The following is an 18970-nucleotide window of genomic DNA, read 5'->3' as shown; positions in this document are numbered from 1 at the left end:
TGAACGTATGATTGTTGCACGGAGTATGATATAGGCGGCTATCCGTTGCAATATTGATATTCTTTCGCAGAGCATCAACAAATTGAGATATACTCTTATTGTTCCTCTCCACGGAAATGGTATACTCTTTATTGTTCCTCTCCACAGAAATCTTTAGTAAAAAGCGAAAGATTTATTCGATCTGAAGAGAAACGAGTGATCTGAAAATCTGAGTCAAAACGGGCCACCCCACTGCTGGTCTCACTAAATTCACAGGCGGTCTCACACTCAAATTGCAGCAACCATTCCTTCTAATACAAACAATAGAAGTTGATGGATTTACTATACTTACAAGGACTCAAGCAAAATAGAATGTTTAAACGAGTATTTTGTGTTCATTAATGTCTCACTTACTTTAAACATTGTTGGCGCACAGGATTGTAGGTATCTGATCGAACACTGATGGCGCTCGTTCTTTCAATTATATTGGGCGTCTATTTTGATTATTGATGGTAAAAACAGTTGTATGTCTTGGTACGTGTACTTTTGGTCTGAGAGAACGGGAAATGATCCCATCCCTGTGTTTTATTTGAAAATTTGTAATTTCATAACTTTATTCAACACAAATCGGGAAACAAAATACGATCGTAATTTCTCAAATGATTTTTCAAACTTCGGAAATGCTCTATGTCTCCCTTGTGTCGCAAATAATTGAGGCTGGCATGGTTTGGAGTGTAATTCACCTCCACTGCGTTGGTGGCGTTTGATATTTGACATTAGAAAATATTTCTGTCATTTTACTTTAGAAAGTAAAAGTTGTTTTCTAGAAATCCATACTTGTGATGTATGAGGAACAACAATCGGGCGCATTCTTAAAAAGACAGACCTACAGCCGACAAAAAGGTTTTGATACGTTCATATCATATGACGAGTCAGGAACGTGGTAATTACATATTATTTTGCATTTGCTAATTTGGTGAATACAGTTTAGCGAGCAAATGCACAGTGTTAGAGATTCGCTCAGTCCAACTTATTTTGCAAGAACCACACGGGAGACGAGTAAGTCCCTTTAGACACCTGCAGGTGGAGAGTCCATTCGTCGCTGTGCGTACAGCGATGTTCGAATGGAGGTCTGACTCTCGCCTCCTGCAAGAGCATTTTTATTAAGAGAAACAGGGTGGGGGTAAGAGTGGACTGAATAGAGAAAGCCCTTGACCTCTAGTCAAAACATAGCAAGGGGTGTTTTACGACTTTGTATAGGATGGGACACGCTAGGTGATTTATCACAGGTTGCATTCCAACATAAGCATAAAACTAATCTAGCTAGGTTATTTATTACAGGCTGCATTCCAACATAATCATACGATAAGGATAATCTGGAGAACCCTGACACACAGTTCCAGAGTACAGTTAATTACATAATCAAAAGCGTTCAGTGTGTCACAGCATCGCAGACTTAAACTCCATGTGCATACTACTGCGCTTAATTTTTGTTTTCATCAGAAAGACCAGAGGAGAGCGCGAACACAGTCCCCCACTACCAGAAATAATGCAGTCAAGATTCACACAGTAGGGGAATTTGCAGAGGTCAGCACAACCGTAGTGCAATGGCTGAGCCTCACATGGGGTGAACCACCTTCTTGATCATGGGCCGACGTCTTTACCGCACACGCCATTTTCAGTCACGGGCTTAATTGCTAAAAACGTGTGGCACATACACACTCAGTGGATGAAACAGGATTCGTAGAACTGTTTAAGTCAAAGTCAAAGTCAAAGTCAGCTTTATTGTCAATTTGTCCACATGCCGAAGACATACAAAGAAACCGAAATTTCGTTCCCCCCTATCCCATGGTGACAAGACATGGCCCACAACAGACAAACAAGTAAACAAGTATAACAAAAGCGTGCTGAATAAATAATGAATAAATAACACAACAAATAAATAAATAAATAAGAGGAGCAAAAAAAGGAGCAAGTGTGCGTACAGCAGACATTCCAGAAAATAGCGCAACAGTGCCGCACGCTACGCAGAAGGGGGTAGCGAGTTCAGGGCCCTAACAGTTGGAGAAAGAAGCTGTTGGCGAGTCTGGTGGTGCGGGAGCGCAGGCTCCTATACCTCTTCCCAGAGGGCAGAAGGTCAAACAAAGAGTGAGCCGGGTGACTCACATCTCTGGCAATCGAGGTTGCCTTGCGGGCGAGATGGGAGGTGTAAATGTCCTTCAGGGAGGGGAGCGAAGCACCAATAATCTTACCAGCCGTATTCACTATGCGCTGCAGGGCCTTCAAGTTCTGTTCAGTGCAGTTACCACCCCAGACAGCGATGCAACTGGTGAGGACGCTCTCAATGGTGCCACGGTAGAATGTAGACAGGACTGCCTGAGGAGCACATGCACGCCTGAGCTTCCGCAGGAAGTACAGGCGGCGCTGAGCTTTCTTTGCCAGTGACGAGGTGTTTGCGGACCAGGAGAGGTCCTCACTGATGTGCACCCCCAGGAACTTGGTGCAGCTCACCCACTCCACCACAGCACCGTCGATGATCAGCGGCAGGTGTGTTGTGTGACCCTTCCGGAAGTCAACAACGATTTCCTTGGTCTTATTGACGTTCAGCAGGAGGTTGTTGTCCCTGCACCACATGGTCAGAAGGTCAACTTCCGACCTGTACCGAGTCTCGTCGCCCTTCGTGATGAGACCCACCAGAGTCGTGTCGTCAGCAAACTTCACTATGCGGTTGTCGCTGTCGGTCGCAGTGCAGTCATGCGTCAGCAGGGTGAAGAGCAATGGACTAAGCACGCAGCCCTGGGGGACCCCGTGCATGCATTGCCTTTTTTAACCTGAGAACCCTAAAACTGTATGAATTTGTATTTATTGAAAACGTCCAACATTACCACTGAATAATATTTTTTTTCCTGAACAAGTTTTGAAAATGACAAATATATCAAATAACAATAACATAAACAGTTCACCGCCACACAGCCCCAAGCACCGGCATCGACTTCCAGGCGTGTGGCAGCGTGGACTTCCATCCCTGGAGGTGGCACTTCCAGCCACAGAGGTGGAAGAGAGCTCCATAGAATAGGACCGGGTGTGCGTGAAACATATAATAGTTTTTCAAACCTTCTGTGTCACTCCAAATCATTAAATCCTTCAAACTAGTGGTAGAGTGTCCGCCCTGAGACTGGAAGGTTGTGGGTTCAAACCCCGGCCGGGTCATACCTATAAAAATGGGACCCATTGCCTCCCTGCTTGGCACTCAACATTAAGGGGTGGAATTGGGTGTTAGATCACCAAATGATTCCCGAGCGCGGCACCGCTGCTGCTCACTGCTCCCCTCTCCCCCAGGGGATGGATCAAAATCACACGGGGATGGGTTGAATGCAGAGGACAAATCTCACCACACCCAGATGTGTGTGTGATGATCATTGGGAAAAAAAAAACTCTTCGTCCTCTGTGTCACTTACAAGCAAAGCCACTAAAGATGCCGGTAGTACATGGGGCCCTTCGTCATCTTCGTCATCCCGTGATCGAATCCTTTGTCCTTTAAGTAAACAACCGCCGCGCCGCTGATGTCACTTGCAGTTCAAACTACAGTAATCCCTTGCTACATCACGGTTCGTTTATCCATTTTTCGTTTTTTTTTTATTTTGAAAATTTGTGACAAAAAATCACGTATAAGTTGCTCCTCAGTATAAGTCGCCCCCCCACCCAAACTATGAAAAGAAATGTGACTTATAGTCCAGAAAATACGGTAATGACAACACACAATACAACAAAACACAACACAACAATACTTACCTTTCCTTTAAAATCTTTTTCTCTACCTAACACAGACAGATAATGGGAGAATGTGTCACAATGTGAAGGAGATGTATTGGGTAATGCAGAAACAAAATAAAAACTATTATTTAATGTTAGACACATTATCCACTAGGCTACTTTCCTCTTGACATTCATTAAATTGACAACGAAGGGACTTGAACCCCTTAATCTTCTGATCCAGTCAGTTAACTCCACTTTAATCTAGGCTGTAGATTTACTGTATATGCTCAAAAATCATTGCACTGCTATCACTTGTCAGAATTTCCTGTATGGCTATCTGGCCTAATGGATAAGATTTCAAATCTAAACAGGTATTCATGTCTAGTGTATCATCAAATTGAAAGAGGAAAATATAGGTAAACTGTTTGTGTGATGTTTTGATCTTTGTTGTGGTGACCCCAATTGTCAGTGACAAAAGCCAAAAGAAAGAGGCACATTTTTCATCTGATGTACAATTTTTAATTTGTTTCTCTTGACTCCAGTTGAGCAACCTGTGCTTGCTGATATTCACAATCCCTGCTTACTTTGCTGCCCTACCCCTTAAAAGAAGAAAAAGTTATTTTAGTCTGAGCAACCTGCTCCCTACTGGAAATAGGGTTTTCAACTAAGGTTTCCAACTAGGACTAGGGTTTCCAACTAGGGCTAGAGTTAGGGTTAGGGCTAGTTTGGACTAGGTATATAAAAAGTCTGCCCCAGCTGAGGACCGAACTCTTGACCTTTAGATTGTGAGACTAGCATGCTAGCACCTGCATTAATGAGGCTGTGCATTTACAGTTTTACAATTCTTTTTTACTGTAAAATTGATCCAACCACCGGCCATTTCAATCAAACTGAACTTCACAGAAAGATAAAGTGACTTTTAGTCTGAGCATTCTGAAACTAGGGTTTCCAACTCGGGTTAGGGAAGCCAACTAAGGTTTCAAATTGTGGCCAGGGTTTCCAACTGGGGCTTCCAACGAGGATGAGGGTTTCCAACTCGGGCTAGAGTTAGGACTATATAAAAGTGTGCCCTGTGTGAGGGTCGAATTTACGACCTCCAGATTATGAGACTGACACACTACCACTTCCGCGAACGAGGCTATGCATTTGCAATTTGTGCAATTGTTTTTTACTGTAAAATTGATTCAACCACCGCCCATTTTGATCAAACTTAACTAGGCTAGGGCTAGGATTTCCAACTAGGACTAGGGTTTACAGGTAGGGCTAGATTTAGGGTTGGAATATATATAAATCATGCACCGTGTGAGGATCAAACTCTCGACTTTCAGATTACGACACTGACGCGCTACCGCCTGCGCCAACGAGAATTTGTGGCACCTGTCTTAAAATTCTATTTTACTGTAAAATTGATTCAACCACCGGCCATTTCCATCAAACTGAACTTCATCAAAAGAAAAAGGTACTTCTGTCTGACCATTCTCAAAGTTGGGTTTCCAACTGGGGCTAGGGTTTCCAACAAGGGCTCGAGTTAGGGTTAGGACTAAATAAAACATAGCCCCGTGTGAGGGTTGAACTCACGACTTTCAGTTTACTAGACTGACGCGCTACCGCCTGCGCTACCGAGGCCATGAATAGTTGGTTTTACAAAGCTATTTTACTGTAAAATTGATTCAACCACTGGCCATTTCAATTAAACTCAACTTCACAGACAGTAAACCTTATTCTATGTATTATTTAATATTCTTTTCTATACTGTCAGAAAGGTTTTGGTTTCTGATTTCTTTTTTGTTGTGCTGACTCCCCCCCAATCTCCATTTTCAGTGCAACAAAGTGACAAAAACCAAAAGAAAAAATGCTTTCTCTATTGCACACTAGAGCCAGCATTTCCAACTAGGGCTAGGGTTTCCAACTAGGGTTCCAACTCCGGGTAGGGTTTCAAACTAGGAATTCCAACTGGGGCAAGGGTTTCCAATTAGGGTTTCCAACTCGGGCTGGGGTTTCCAACTAGAGACAACATTGGACAGCTGCCACTTGTTGGGAACCTTTAAATGTTTAGTCTTATCAACGAATGTGTTTCAGAGGCCAGATCTAAAACGTGGCTTCTGGTTTTCGTGAACCAAACCCATTAAAAAAAGTGAAAGAATGAAACAGTTCTTAATAGGAGAAGCCTGGTTAGCTCAGGTGGTAGAGCATGCAAGTCTTAATCTCAGGGTTGTGGGTTCTATCCCCATATTGGGCAGCCCACACTTGTCGGGAAACTTTGATTCTTTAGTCTTATCAATAGATGTGTTTCAGAGGCCACACTTAAAACATTTCTCTATTTCCCCTAACCCATTCAAAAAAAAATGAAAAAATGAAACAATTCCAAGGTCGAAAAGCCTGGTTAGCTCAGTGGGGAGAACATGAGACTCTTAAACTCAGGGCCGTGGGTTCGGTTCCCACATTGGGCATCCTTGCTTGTTGGGAACCGTTAAACAGTCTTATCAAGGCCACACTGAAAACATGGAGTATTTCACATGGCGATGTGGCCTAATGGATAAGGCACCTGACTTCGGATCAGACGATCCCTTTCATAGTCAATTTAACGTGTCATGCTTTGAAATCAAAAACTTGACTTCAGTCTGAACCAACTCTTGACTGATTGATTGAACTTTATTCATCCCACAGCAGGGAAATTCACTTGTCACAGCAGCGCATATCAGTGCAATAATAATACGAGTGCAAGAATAAAACAAGTGCCAGAATTACAAAAAAGGGTAAATAACAGACAAGGATAAACACAAGTGCTGCTAGTAGAGACGAAACACATTCATTTTATCAGGCGGCATGCATGTTGTAAAGTCTGACAGCAGAGGGAATGAAGGACCTGAGGAACCGTTCCTTCCTACACCGAGGGTGCAAAAAGTCTGCCGCTAAAGGAGCTGCTCAGGAACCGCACACTCTCATGGAGGTGGTGAGAGGTGTTGTCCATGATGGATTTAAGCTTAATCAACGTCCTCCTCTCACCCACAACCTCAATGGAGTCCAGGGGACAGCCCAGAACAGAGCTCGCTCTTCTGAGCATCTTATTCAGTCCCCCCCTGTCCCGGTCACTACTGCCCCCACCCCAGCAGACCACAGCGTAGATGATGGCCGAGGCCACCATAGAGTCATAGAAGGTCCGGAGGAGAGCCCTGCACACACCGAAGGACCTCAGTCTCCTCAGCAGATGGAGGCGACTCTGGCCCTTTTTGTACAGGATATGGGTGTGATCAGTCCAGTCCAGTCCAGTTTGTTGTTAAGGCGAACACCCAGGAATTTGTAGTTCTCCACTACCTCACTGTCCGATCCCTGGATGTTCATTGGAGTGAAGATGGGTGCTGTCCTCCCGAAGCTCACAATCAACCCCTTCGTCTTGCTGGTGTTGTTCACCTGATGCTGGTTGAGCTCACACCAGCTGACAAAGTCCTTGATGACCAACCTATATTCCAGATCGTTCCCCTCTGCGACATTTCAAACAATGGCCATGTCGTCGGAGAACTTCTGGATGTGGCAGTGTGCGGTGTCGTGGGTAAAGTCTGACGTGAACAGGGTGAAAAGGAAAGGAGCACCCTACCCTGGGGGACACCAGTGCTGCAGTGCACCACGTCGGACTCACTGCGATGTAACCTCACAAACTGCGGCCGGTCGGTGAGGAAGTCCGTTGTCCATGCAGTCAGGCACTGGTCCACACCCGCCTTCTCCATCTTCACCCTAAGCAGTGACGGCTGGATGGTGTTAAAAGCGCTGAAGAAAACAAAGAACATGATCTTCCCAGTGCTCCTGTTGTCCTCCAGGTGAAGCAGTGTTCTGTGCAGTAAATAAATCAATGCATTGTCCACCCCAACACCAGGCAGGTAAGCAAACTGCAGGGGGTCCAGCTGCGCTCCCACTAGTGAACGCAGGTGACCCAGGATGATCCTCTTCATAGTCTTCATCAGGTGGGAAGTCAAGGCAATAGGCCTGAAGTGGTTAGGCTCCTTGGGGCATGGCACCTTTGGTACAGGGACCACGCAGGAGGTCTTCCACAGTACTGGGACCTTGTTCAGGCTCAGGCTTAGGTTGAACAGGTACCTGACCACACCACTCAGCTGGTCCGCACAATCCCTGAGCAGTCTCGGCCAGATGTCGTCTGGGCCCGGGGTCTTCCCTGCTTTGATCTTTCTGAAGTGAACCTGAAGATCTGTAAAGAAGAGGGGGATGTCGGAAGACCGGGGTGATGGAGTGGAGACAGGAGACAGAAGAGTGACTCCGGGGGAGGGGGTTGGTGAGCTGGCGGGGGGGCTGGAGTGTCGAAGGTGGCAGAAAAAGATGCGGAGCGAGGTGAAGGGGTGGGGGGGAGGCGGAATCAAATCTGTTGAAGAACAGATTGAGTTCATGCACCTGTTGGATTTTGTCCACAATTTAGGGAGCGCACTATCTGCGCCTCACGGCAAAAGTCATTGCCAATCACCAGTTATCCAATTTACTCACTGTGTGCTCGTTTGATTTCTTCAGATTTAGGAAAATGCTAAGACACTGAAGCAGAAATTAGACTTACACAGGTTGGTTGAGTTCAATCACAATTCTTGTTCAGAAAGCTCTGTCTTCAGGAAAGTACAATACAGCGCTGGGCCTTTCAAGAGCGCAAAGTCTCCATTCAGAAAAGGCCACGTTCAAGGTTCTTTGGTCAGCTTATATTCAGTCGGCCAGTGTGGGCCGAGTTTGATGGGTGATGAGTCTTTGGGGTGGGGCAAGTTCACAGGAGAGTTTGATTCCATGGGAGTGGGTGCTGGTTCGGTGAGAGCTGGTTCCGTGGGGTTGGGTGCGATTATGGGAGATTCGATTTGTGGGGGCTGTTGTTGTCCTTTCCGTCTTTCAGCCTTGACGATCGTCTTTGGCTTGGCTGTCTCCCTCTGGCACCTGCTGGTTTTATCTCCAAGTGACCTTCCTGTAAACATTCTTGCACATATACTGTTCCACCTCATCCATTCATCATTCTTTCAATTTTGTCATTTTGTACGGAATTATGTGAGCTTTTGGCTGTGACATCATCTACCTATTTATTAATGTTCCCTGACCATGCAAAGTTTGTACTCACCACTTACCATGTTTTTGTTTGTTTGTTCTTTTGATCTCCATGTACTTGCTTACGTCATCATATTCTTAGTTTAATCATGCTTTCAACCATATCTTTTCTTTGTTAGGCAAAATATTTCCCTCTGTCCAGAACGTTCAGTAGTAATCGAAAACTGGTGTCTAGAATTAGTCAAAACATAAGATACAATCAAGTACTGAACATTTTTAGACGACTTTGGCAGTGTCCGTGATTTAGAAAATCATCAGGCATGCATTGAATAGTTCCTTAAGGGTCATTAAGCTATTCAGGCAATATATCAAAAAACATTTGTTATTTCAAAGTGCTCAGAAATATATATATCAGATCATAAAGTTATAAAAACCTTTCTCATTACCACTTATCAAAAATGTTTAGTTATGTCTTCTTTATTGATTTGGTGTGTAGGTATAATTATATGTTTAAAATGTTTTCTTTTATTTATTTAATATGTGAATATACTTGTCTGCTTATGTACTTTATTCAATGAGGTTTGAGCCAGGGCTGTGGACTCGGTCGGATTTTTGCACCGAGTCCGGCCTCTTGACCACCGAGTCCGAGTCCGGGTCCTAGTCCGGCTGTCAATTTTTTCCGTTAATTCATGTGACTGCTTCGTCTTTAGTCAAGGCTAATTTAGATCAAAATCTATCAGAACGAACGCAACTGCTTTCACACTGGCTGGTTCGGCTTATATAGGATCCCTTGCTGAGAGGGCGGACGTAAATGTGAGGCGACGTTCCAATCGGACGTCGGATCGATAACATTTTCCCTGCCCCACCGGAGTTGTGCTAGTTCATAACGTAGATCACTCGAGGCATAGTCATAAATGTACGGTTGACAATTTAACCGATAGAAGTGGATACATTGGAACATAACCTACACTCTAATATATTATTTGACATGGTATTAAATGCGTGGCTTTACAAAAATGGTCATTGAAGCCCACCCTTAGCCCTGAGTGCCATTGGCATGAGGCAAAACGCTTGAAAACACTCTTGCCCAATTAAATAACCATTCTGAAACACGGGACATGTAAGATAATATTTTTAAATCATTAATTACACCATTATAGCTCAGACATTTATCTAAACACAAATAATTAGTGACGACCCCACAACTATCGAAACACATCAATGATATAAGCTGGGTGACATAATCGTCCTTGACATTGGTACATAATGTAAACATTAGCCTAAGTGCAACTCAACGTGGCCGCATTGATCGTAAGCAGGGCTGTGGACAGTATTCCTACTCGCATTCTGAGCAGCATGATGAAAATAAAATTGAACGTGATTTTTTTATTGTCGGACTCGGTGGACTCGGTCAAAATCAGCACCGAGTCTGAGTCCGAGTCCGGCAAAAATGACAGAGTCCGACCGAGTCCGAGTCCCCGAGTCAGAGTCCAAGTCCAGGAATATAGGTACGTTTTGTGTGCCAAATCTTCATTACAGCCAACAGCAGATTTCTGATTAAAGGTACAAAAAGAAAAGCAATGACTATGTGTGTCCGCTGGTTCTTCTCTGCAACACAGGAAGTTTGCATTCACTACAGTTGTGCCCATCGGCAAAAGGCAGCCCCCAACTACCACATGAGTAGCCGACAGGCCTGTTCTAAAACAACTCACTGATGAGGACGTATTATTTTCAAGGAATGTTCTAGAAGTAATCGTTGTTAAAAAAAAAAACACATGATGGTGGTTCTTGGAGATCACTGTTTATATATACACACACAAATATATATATTGAGTCTAGGTAGACAAATACACCGCAAACTGTGGGTAGGTGTCAGGTGATGAGCCACAGAAAAAAAATCACAGTTGCCACAGAAAGATGACAAGCCTCATTTTGAAGCAGAGCTAAACATCAGGGATGAGAACGGCAAATGAAAAAAAACACTGATATATTGATCAAAACCAGAGCACATTTCTTGGCTTGCTTATCCGAGTCGAGAGCATAGACATGGAGACTTTCAAGGCAAGTTACCCCAAGTTGCGCAGCGGTCTGGGTTAGCTACAACAACCATACACCATAAAGGTCAAGCCAGGTGCCGTGCCATATTCAGTAAAAAAACCCAGGAGGATTCCACTACCACTGGTGGGTGAAGTCAAGAGAGAGCTCCAGCGCATGGAAGCTCTGGGCGTCATTAGTCGGGTGAAGGAGCCAACTGATTGGTGTGCCGGCATGGTGGTCGTGCCCCAAAAGGACAAAAGACAGCTGCGATTGTGTGTGGATTTAACCGGTTTGAATGTGTATATGTTTCTCAAAGAAAACAACTGCTGGGTCTGGGACATGGACCAGGCAGCAGCATTTGAAGACCTAAAGAAAGCTCTGTCCTCTCCTCCGGTGCTGGCTATGTATGACCCGGGCAGAGACACCAAAGTATCTGCTGATGCATCATCGTATGGGTTGGGGGGCGTAATTCTTCAGAAATGAGGGGAAGGATGGAAGCCTGTGTCTTACGCATCACGGTCACTCACTCCAACTGAGCAACGATACACACAGGTGGAGAAGGAAGCTCTGGGCCTCACATGGGCCTCACATGGGCCTGTGAACGGTTTCGGGATTTCCTCATTGGAAAGGAGTTTTGCCTGGAGACCGACCATAAACCCCTTCTCATCCTGCTTGGAGCCCAAGCACTGGATCTTTTGCCACAGAGAATCCAGGGTTTCAGGATGAGGGTGATGCGCTACTCATACTCCATCGTGCACGTACCAGGAAAGTCGCTTTGGACAGCAGACACACTTTCACGTGCAACCTGTAAAATGACGCATGTCCACTGATGACCAGGAGCTGATGGAGAGCACAAACATATTTGTGGACTGTGTCACTGAGAGTCTACCTGTCAGCTCATCATATACAGAAAACCTGAAAGAGCAGTTGAAAGCCGACAGTGTCTGCTCGCGTGTCATGACCATGTGCATGGAAGGATGGCCAGCACATGCAAAACAGGAACCAGCGCTGAAAAATTACTGGCCGGAGCGAGCCACATTAACAGTGAAAGATGCTAAAGGACACACGACTGGTAATACCTTCTGCAATGAGGAACGACGTGCTGTTCAAATTACACGAAGGACACTTAGGTGTCCTGGAATGTAAATCACGTGCACGTCAATCTGTGTGGTGGCCGGGACTCAGCCAGCAAGTGAACAAAATGGTACTGAACTGCAGGACATGCATACAAGAGCGACACAACCCAAAAGAGGCACTCGTGCCATCAGGGTGCCCTGAAAGACCTTGGCAAAAGTTAGGAACAGACCTTTCTACACAAGAGGCAGAATAATCCTCTAAGGCAGTGGTTCTTAACCTTTTTGGAGGTACCGAACCCCATCAGGTCCATATGTGCATTCAACAAACCCCTCTTTGGGGGGCGGGTTAAACGAACCCCATCAGTTTCATGTGCACATTCACCGAACCCCTCTATATAGGGGGGGATGACATACCAGCAAATCAGTGTGACTTCTGCTATTGCCTTTGCAAGAACAGTTCAGATATGAGATGTGGTATTATCGTATGTTGAAACTATAATATTATATAGTTTGTTATTGGAGGTCTCAAATAATGTTGACAGTTGGGGGCTCTGTGGTGCGCCAGGGGCATTGTACTGCTATGTATGGCATGAGTGGGGAGAAAATAAAAAGTTGCAGAATAAAGAAGTTGCATTCGCGTTCATCTCTACTCCGTATAAACACAACAGTCGTGGACTGCGTTCGCGCTCTCCCCTGGTCTTTCTGATTAAAACAAAAATCACACGCAGTCGTACGCACATGGAGTTTAGGTCTGCGGTGCTGTGACACACTGAATGCTTTTGAGCATGTTATTAACTGTACTATGGAACTGTGCATTTGCTTGCTAAACTGTATTAACCAAATTAGTCAATGCAAAATAATATGGAATTACCACGTTCCTGACTCGTCATATGATATGAACGTATCAAAACCTTTTTGTCGGCTGTAGGTCTGTCTTTTTAAGAATACGCCCAATTGTTGTTCCTCATACATCTCAGTATGGATTTCTAGAAAACAACATTTACTTTCTAAAGTAAATTGACAGATTTATATTCAAATGTCAAATATCGAACGCCACCATCACAGTGGAAGTAAATTACACTCCAAACCATGCCAGCAACGAGAAAAGCCTCAATTATTTGCGACACGAGAGATATAGAGCACTTCTGAAATTTGAGAAATCATTTGAGAAATTACGATCATATTTTGTTTCCCGATTTGAATAAAGTTATGAAATCACACGTTTTCAAATAAAACACAGAGATGGGATCATTTCCCATTCTCTCATACCAAAAGTACACGTACCAAGACATACAACTGTTTTTACCTTCAATACTCATAATAGACGCCCAATCGATAGGTGACGCTGTTTGAAAGAAGGTTTGATCAGGTACCTACAATCCTGTGCGCCAAAGATGTTTAAAGTAAAAAAGACATTAATGAAAACAAAATACTTGTTTAAACCTTCTATTTAGGTTGAGTCCTTGTAAGTATAGTAAATCTATCAATGTCTATTGTTTGTATTAGAAGGACTGGTTGCTGCAATTTGAGTGTGAGACCGCCTGTGAATTTGGTGAGACCAGCAGTGACGTCGCCCGTTTTGACCCAGATTATCAGATCTCTCTTTCTTTTCAGATGGAATAAATATTTCGCCTTTTACTAAAGATTTCCGTGGGGAGGAACAATAAGAGTCTATCTCTACCCATTCTCACCAACGGCATATATGCTTCCCCTTTCAGCAGTCTCTATCCAAATACACAGTGTAGATACCTATTAAAATGGTAGACCCGATGAACATGAAAGGCAAAGATGGATAATTCGCCAAGAACTTTCCAGGGTCATCATATGTACAACGGCTGCACCGAAAGAGTTGGGCCAGAATAGAGCGGAACTCATGCAGAAGTGCATGAACACCACCTTGCTGAAAGAATAAAACCAACACAATGCATGAATTCACGACAAATGACATACCAGCAAATCGGTGTGACTTCTGCTATTGCCTTTGCGAGACCAGTTCAGATATGCTTTATCACGAATTTATAAATCTGGTGTGTTCGGACCTCCGCAGTGGAGGCTCTGCTGAACCCCTGAGACCGATTCACCGAACCCCTAGAGTTTGACCAAATCCAGGTTAAGAACCACTGGTTTAGAGGCAGTTATTTCTGCAAAAGGAGGATCTACTAAATATTGCTGTCATTTTTCTGTTGGAGTTTCCAAATGTATGCACCTGCCTACTTTTGTTTAAATAATGATTGCACACTGTCTGCAAATCCTATAAACTTCATTTCACTTCTCAAATATCTGTGTTGATCACTGCCATCATCCGCCATGCATGGATTCGGGCCATCTGATTGGTTCCTTTGCCCCCCCATACACACAGGAATTGGTTAGGACTTGATTAGCAAATGCTAGGAATCGTTTTGCCTGTCTGTTCAGAGCAAGAAACAAGCCACTAGCCCCACGGGAAGTTGTCATTTTCTGTAAGCTTGTGTGTATGTAAATTTGTCATGGTCCAACGTAAGACTGTTTAGGGTGAATAAAAAATAACTGCAACAAGTTTATTCTGCTATTAACCAGATTCAAACTGGGGTTGCAGCCGCCTCATTGCTATATTATGGCCAATATGCAGTTGCATGTTTAGGGTCTTTTCTCTAGGAACTTCAGCCACGACACCCAGGCAGACCATGAAAGAATGTCGATGTTAAAATGTTGGTTGAACTATCCAATAACTACGCAGATCCGATGATTCCTAAGACTTAAGATCAGACAAAATTGGAAAGACTATTTTTTGACAGTGTCTGTGAGTTACTTCAACCCAAAAGTTCACATAAATTACACATAGCTAATGTTGACCACAAAATGGTATGTGAGCTGGCCAGGAGTCCTGGAATCTTTTGATTTGTAGACAGATGCGTTATCCATTGCTCCACGAGCCCCACAGGAATATGTGGCTTATAAACTTGTGTGTAACACTTTTGCAAAAATGAAAAACAAAAAAAAAATGGGTGACATTATTTGAATATGCCATGATGCTGCTTTATCCATTGCGCCATTCGCCCTACAAGTTAAGGCTATCGACCGCAAACGTGAGGAAAATCGTCATTGTCCAAAAGATGGCTGTTCAGCAATAGTGAGCAAGGGACAAATTCCACATAGTTATTTGAGTATGCCATGACCCTGATTCGAACCAGGGTTGCTGCAGCCACAACGCCGAGTACTAACCACTATATGATCATGGCCAATATGCGCAACTTATTTAACGCTACTGCATACAGGCCATGATCGTGTAGTGGTTAATGGTTGTGTTCCATTCGAATCCGGGTTATGGTATAATCAAATTACTTTGATGAATTTGTCTGCTGGTCACTGTTGCTATACAGCCTTCCTTTGGACAATGACAGTTTTCCACACACGTTTACAGTCGATACAGTCTTGTAGGGTGAGTGGCGCAATGGATGACACATGACGGCAGATTCAAGTGATGAGAATCGAAACAACAGATTCAAGAGACCCAAGGTAAATGAACACAACCCGTTTCGTTTCAATTGACAGCCCATGTGACATGCACCTCAGATGAAATGGGGCTAGTTGATCAACAGCAATGTTTTAACGAAGGGATCATCTGGGAGTTAAACCCCAGACCTCTCACACCCAAAGCAAGATTCATACCCCTAGACCACTGGTGTCAAACTCGAGGCCCGGGGGCCAGTTATGGCCCACCGTATCATTTTCTGTGGCCCGCAACGACAAATTGTGCATTAAATCTATGTCATACTAACATTGCAAATTGTCGGAACTTTTAAGAATCTTCTTAAAATTATTTTTGAAATATGTGAAAAGTTTCCACGAGTCTGATTTGAAAAAGCAATTATTTGTCAGTTTGTTTTGTAGCTTATACTGTATATAATATGAGGCGTTTATTTATTTGGGTTGACAGTCATAATGGCCCATTGAGGGAAACTTTGACTACAATGTGGCCCGCGACAAAAATGAGTTTGACACCCCTGCCCTAGACCAACGAGCCTCAAAGAAAGCTTGCAGACCATGGTACATTCTGTGTAACATTGGCCTGTCATATGAGAAAGGACTCATATATGAGGTTGCTGTTTGTGGACTTCAGCTCTGCCTTCAACACCATTGTGCCGCAGCGACTCATCTGCAAACTCGACGAGCTGGGCCTCAGTACCTCCCTCTGCAACTGGATACTGGACTTCCTCTGTCAGAGGCCTCAGGTGGTGCGTGTTGGCGACAAAATCTCCGCCAGCATCACGCTGAGCACGGGGGCCCCCCAGGGCTGCGTGCTCAGTCCATTGCTCTTCACCCTGCTGACGCATGACTGCACTGCGACCTACAGCGACAACCACATAGTGAAGTTTGCTGACGACACGACTCTGGTGGGTCTCATCACGAAAGGCGACGAGACTCGGTACAGGTCGGAAGTTGACCTTCTGACCACGTGGTGCAGGGACAACAACCTCCTGCTGAACGTCAATAAGACCAAGGAAATCATTGTTGACTTCCGGAAGGGTCACACAACACACCTGCCGCTGATCATCGACGGTGCTGTGGTGGAGAGGGTGAGCTGCACCAAGTTCCTGGGGGTGCACATCAGTGAGGACCTCTCCTGGTCCGCAAACACCTCGTCACTGGCAAAGAAAGCTCAGCGCCGCCTGTACTTCCTGCGGAAGCTCAGGCGTGCATGTGCTCCTCAGGCAGTCCTGTCTACAATTCTACCATGGCACCATTGAGAGCGTCCTCACCAGTTGCATCGCTGTCTGGGGTGGTAACTGCACTGAACAGAACTTGAAGGCCCTGCAGCGCATAGTGAATACGGCTGGTAAGACTATTGGTGCTTCGCTCCCCTCCCTGAAGGACATTTACACCTCCCATCTCGCCCGCAAGGCAACCTCGATTGCCAGAGATGTGAGTCACCCGGCTCACTCTTTGTTTGACCTTCTGCCCTCTGGGAAGAGGTACAGGAGCCTGCGCTCCCGCACCACCAGACTCGCCAACAGCTTCTTTCTCCAGGCTGTTAGGGCCCTGAACTCGCTACCCCCTTCTGCGTAGCGTGCGGCACTGTTGCGCTATTTTCGGGAATGTCTGCTGTACGCGCACTTGCTCCTTTTTTTTCTGCTCCTCTTATTTATTTATTTATTTATTTATTGTTGTGTTATTTATTAATTATTTATTCAGCACGCTTTTGTTATACTTGTTTACTTGTTTGTCTGTTGTGAGCCATGTCTTGTCACCGTGGGATAGGGGGGAACGAAATTTCGGTTTCTTTGTGTGTCTTTGGCATGTGGAGAAATTGACAATAAAGCTGACTTTGACTTTGACTTTGACTTTGACTTTGACTCCACCCGATAGACAACAGTGTTTCAAAGAAGAGCTCGTCCGGGAGTTTAACCCGGGCAATCAAAGAACCCTAGGCGAGAATCATTCCCCTGCACCAATGAGCCCCATAGTAGACCAGCTGACCCCATTACATTCCAGCAGAATTTCAAAGATTCTCCCAGAAGGTAAACTTAAAAACACATGGAAGAACACACACAGGTGAAAAAAATGTTTCCTGCTCAGCTTGTGGCCAAAGATTCTCAGAGAAAGGAAGCTTGAAAAGACACACAACAACCCACACTGGTAAGAACCCTTTTTCCTGCTCAGTTTGTGGCCAAAGATTCTCTCAGAAGGTAAATTTAGAAACACATGAATTAACACACACAGGTGAAAAGCCTTTTCCCTACTCAGTTTGTGGCCAAAGATTCTCAGAGATGGGAAACTTCAAAAGACACACAAGAACCCACACTGGTGAGAAAAACCTTTTGCCTGCTCAGTTTGTGGTCAAAGATTCTCAGAGAAGCGACAGTTCAAAACACATACACAGGTGAGAACCCTCTTTCCTGTTTAGTTTGTGGCAAATATTCTCTCAAAGGAAGCCTTCGACGAGGATGGGATTTGAACCCATGTGTGCAGAGCACAACGGATTAGCAATCCATCGCCTTAACCTCTCGGCCACCTCGTCTTGTGTTGATAAGTCATGTTACGTATGTTGTGCCAAGATACTTTGGATGTGAATGTGAAACCGACGAGGATGTGATATGAAATGATGAGTGGAGAGCACAATGGAGTAGCAACCCATCGCCTAAATATTTCAGCCATCGCATCTCATGCATGAGTTGAATAGGCGACGTGATATGGTATGTACGGTGTAGTATAAGCCGCAAGGTAAAATGATACGATACTTTAGATGTGTAACGAAGAAAAGGTAAGCCACAAAATAAGTGACACTGTAAACAAAGCAAAACGTTTTTTCAATGTTGTCTCACCCCAAATCTTTGGGATCATCGGATCTGCACAGTTGGATAGTTCCACCGACATTTTAACATCAACATTCTTTCATGGGTGTCTTGGCTGAAGATCCTAAAGAAAAGACCCTAAACTTATTGTATGCGATTGCATATTGGTCATGATCGTATAGTGTTGTGGCCGTAGCATCACCGGAACGAATCTGGGTCATGGCGTCAGTAAATTACCTTGCTGAATTTGTCCGTTGTTCACTGTTGCCAAACAGCCTTCTGTTGAACATTACGTCCACCTATGTTTTAACATCAACTTTATTTCATAAAGTTCTTCCAAATTCATCTTGGCGAAACTCCCTCCCTCAGGTGTTCCCATCTTTTTTTAGGCCTGGCTGCCACGAGGCAGCGGTAGAAACAAAATATGACCCTGAATGGACACGCCCAAACCGGCTATGATATTAATCAGAATTCGTTCATCACTAAAATGCAGTCCTCAGGTCCATGTCATATTCGCTACCAATCGGAATGTAACGGACAGATTTATATTCAAATGTCAAATCTCGAACGCCACCGTCGCAGTGGAGGTGAATTACACTCCAAATTCACCTCCACTGCAACGACAAAAGCCTCAATTATTTGCGACACGAGAGATATAGAGCACTTCTGAAATTTGAGAAATCATTTGAGAAATTACGATCGTATTTTCTTTCCCGATTTGTGTCGTTATGAAATCACATGTTTTCAAATAAAACACAGAGATGGGATCATTTCCCATTCTCTGATATCAAAAGTACACGTACAAAGACATACAACTGTTTTTAC

The 18970-nt window shown here is 44.4% G+C and overlaps 5 non-coding genes and 1 pseudogene across 5 annotated transcripts; 2 read left to right on the top strand and 4 right to left on the bottom strand.

Annotated features, from left to right (window-relative positions):
- Window positions 1-114: 114 nt before the first annotated feature.
- LOC125982848 (U5 spliceosomal RNA) lies at window positions 115-199 on the bottom strand (annotated as a pseudogene).
- A 1289-nt stretch (window positions 200-1488) lies between these two features.
- On the bottom strand, window positions 1489-1654 carry LOC125982838 (U1 spliceosomal RNA). The gene has a single exon (XR_007486503.1). It is a non-coding gene; the product is annotated as a U1 spliceosomal RNA (small nuclear RNA).
- Window positions 1655-5288: 3634 nt separating this feature from the next.
- On the bottom strand, window positions 5289-5361 carry trnat-agu (transfer RNA threonine (anticodon AGU)). The gene has a single exon. It is a non-coding gene; the product is annotated as a tRNA-Thr (tRNA).
- Window positions 5362-6112: 751 nt separating this feature from the next.
- trnak-cuu (transfer RNA lysine (anticodon CUU)) lies at window positions 6113-6185 on the top strand. Its single transcript has one exon. It is a non-coding gene; the product is annotated as a tRNA-Lys (tRNA).
- A 7284-nt stretch (window positions 6186-13469) lies between these two features.
- LOC125982856 (U5 spliceosomal RNA) lies at window positions 13470-13581 on the top strand. Its single transcript, XR_007486511.1, has one exon. It is a non-coding gene; the product is annotated as a U5 spliceosomal RNA (small nuclear RNA).
- Window positions 13582-17789: 4208 nt separating this feature from the next.
- On the bottom strand, window positions 17790-17871 carry trnas-gcu (transfer RNA serine (anticodon GCU)). Its single transcript has one exon. It is a non-coding gene; the product is annotated as a tRNA-Ser (tRNA).
- Between the last annotated feature and the right edge of the window lie 1099 nt (window positions 17872-18970).

This window comes from Syngnathus scovelli, chromosome 15, assembly GCF_024217435.2.
Source record: "Syngnathus scovelli strain Florida chromosome 15, RoL_Ssco_1.2, whole genome shotgun sequence".
Taxonomy (NCBI): domain Eukaryota; kingdom Metazoa; phylum Chordata; class Actinopteri; order Syngnathiformes; family Syngnathidae; genus Syngnathus; species Syngnathus scovelli.
The sequence above is the reverse complement of the archived record's forward strand: the minus strand, read 5'-3'. Positions and strand labels throughout refer to the sequence as shown.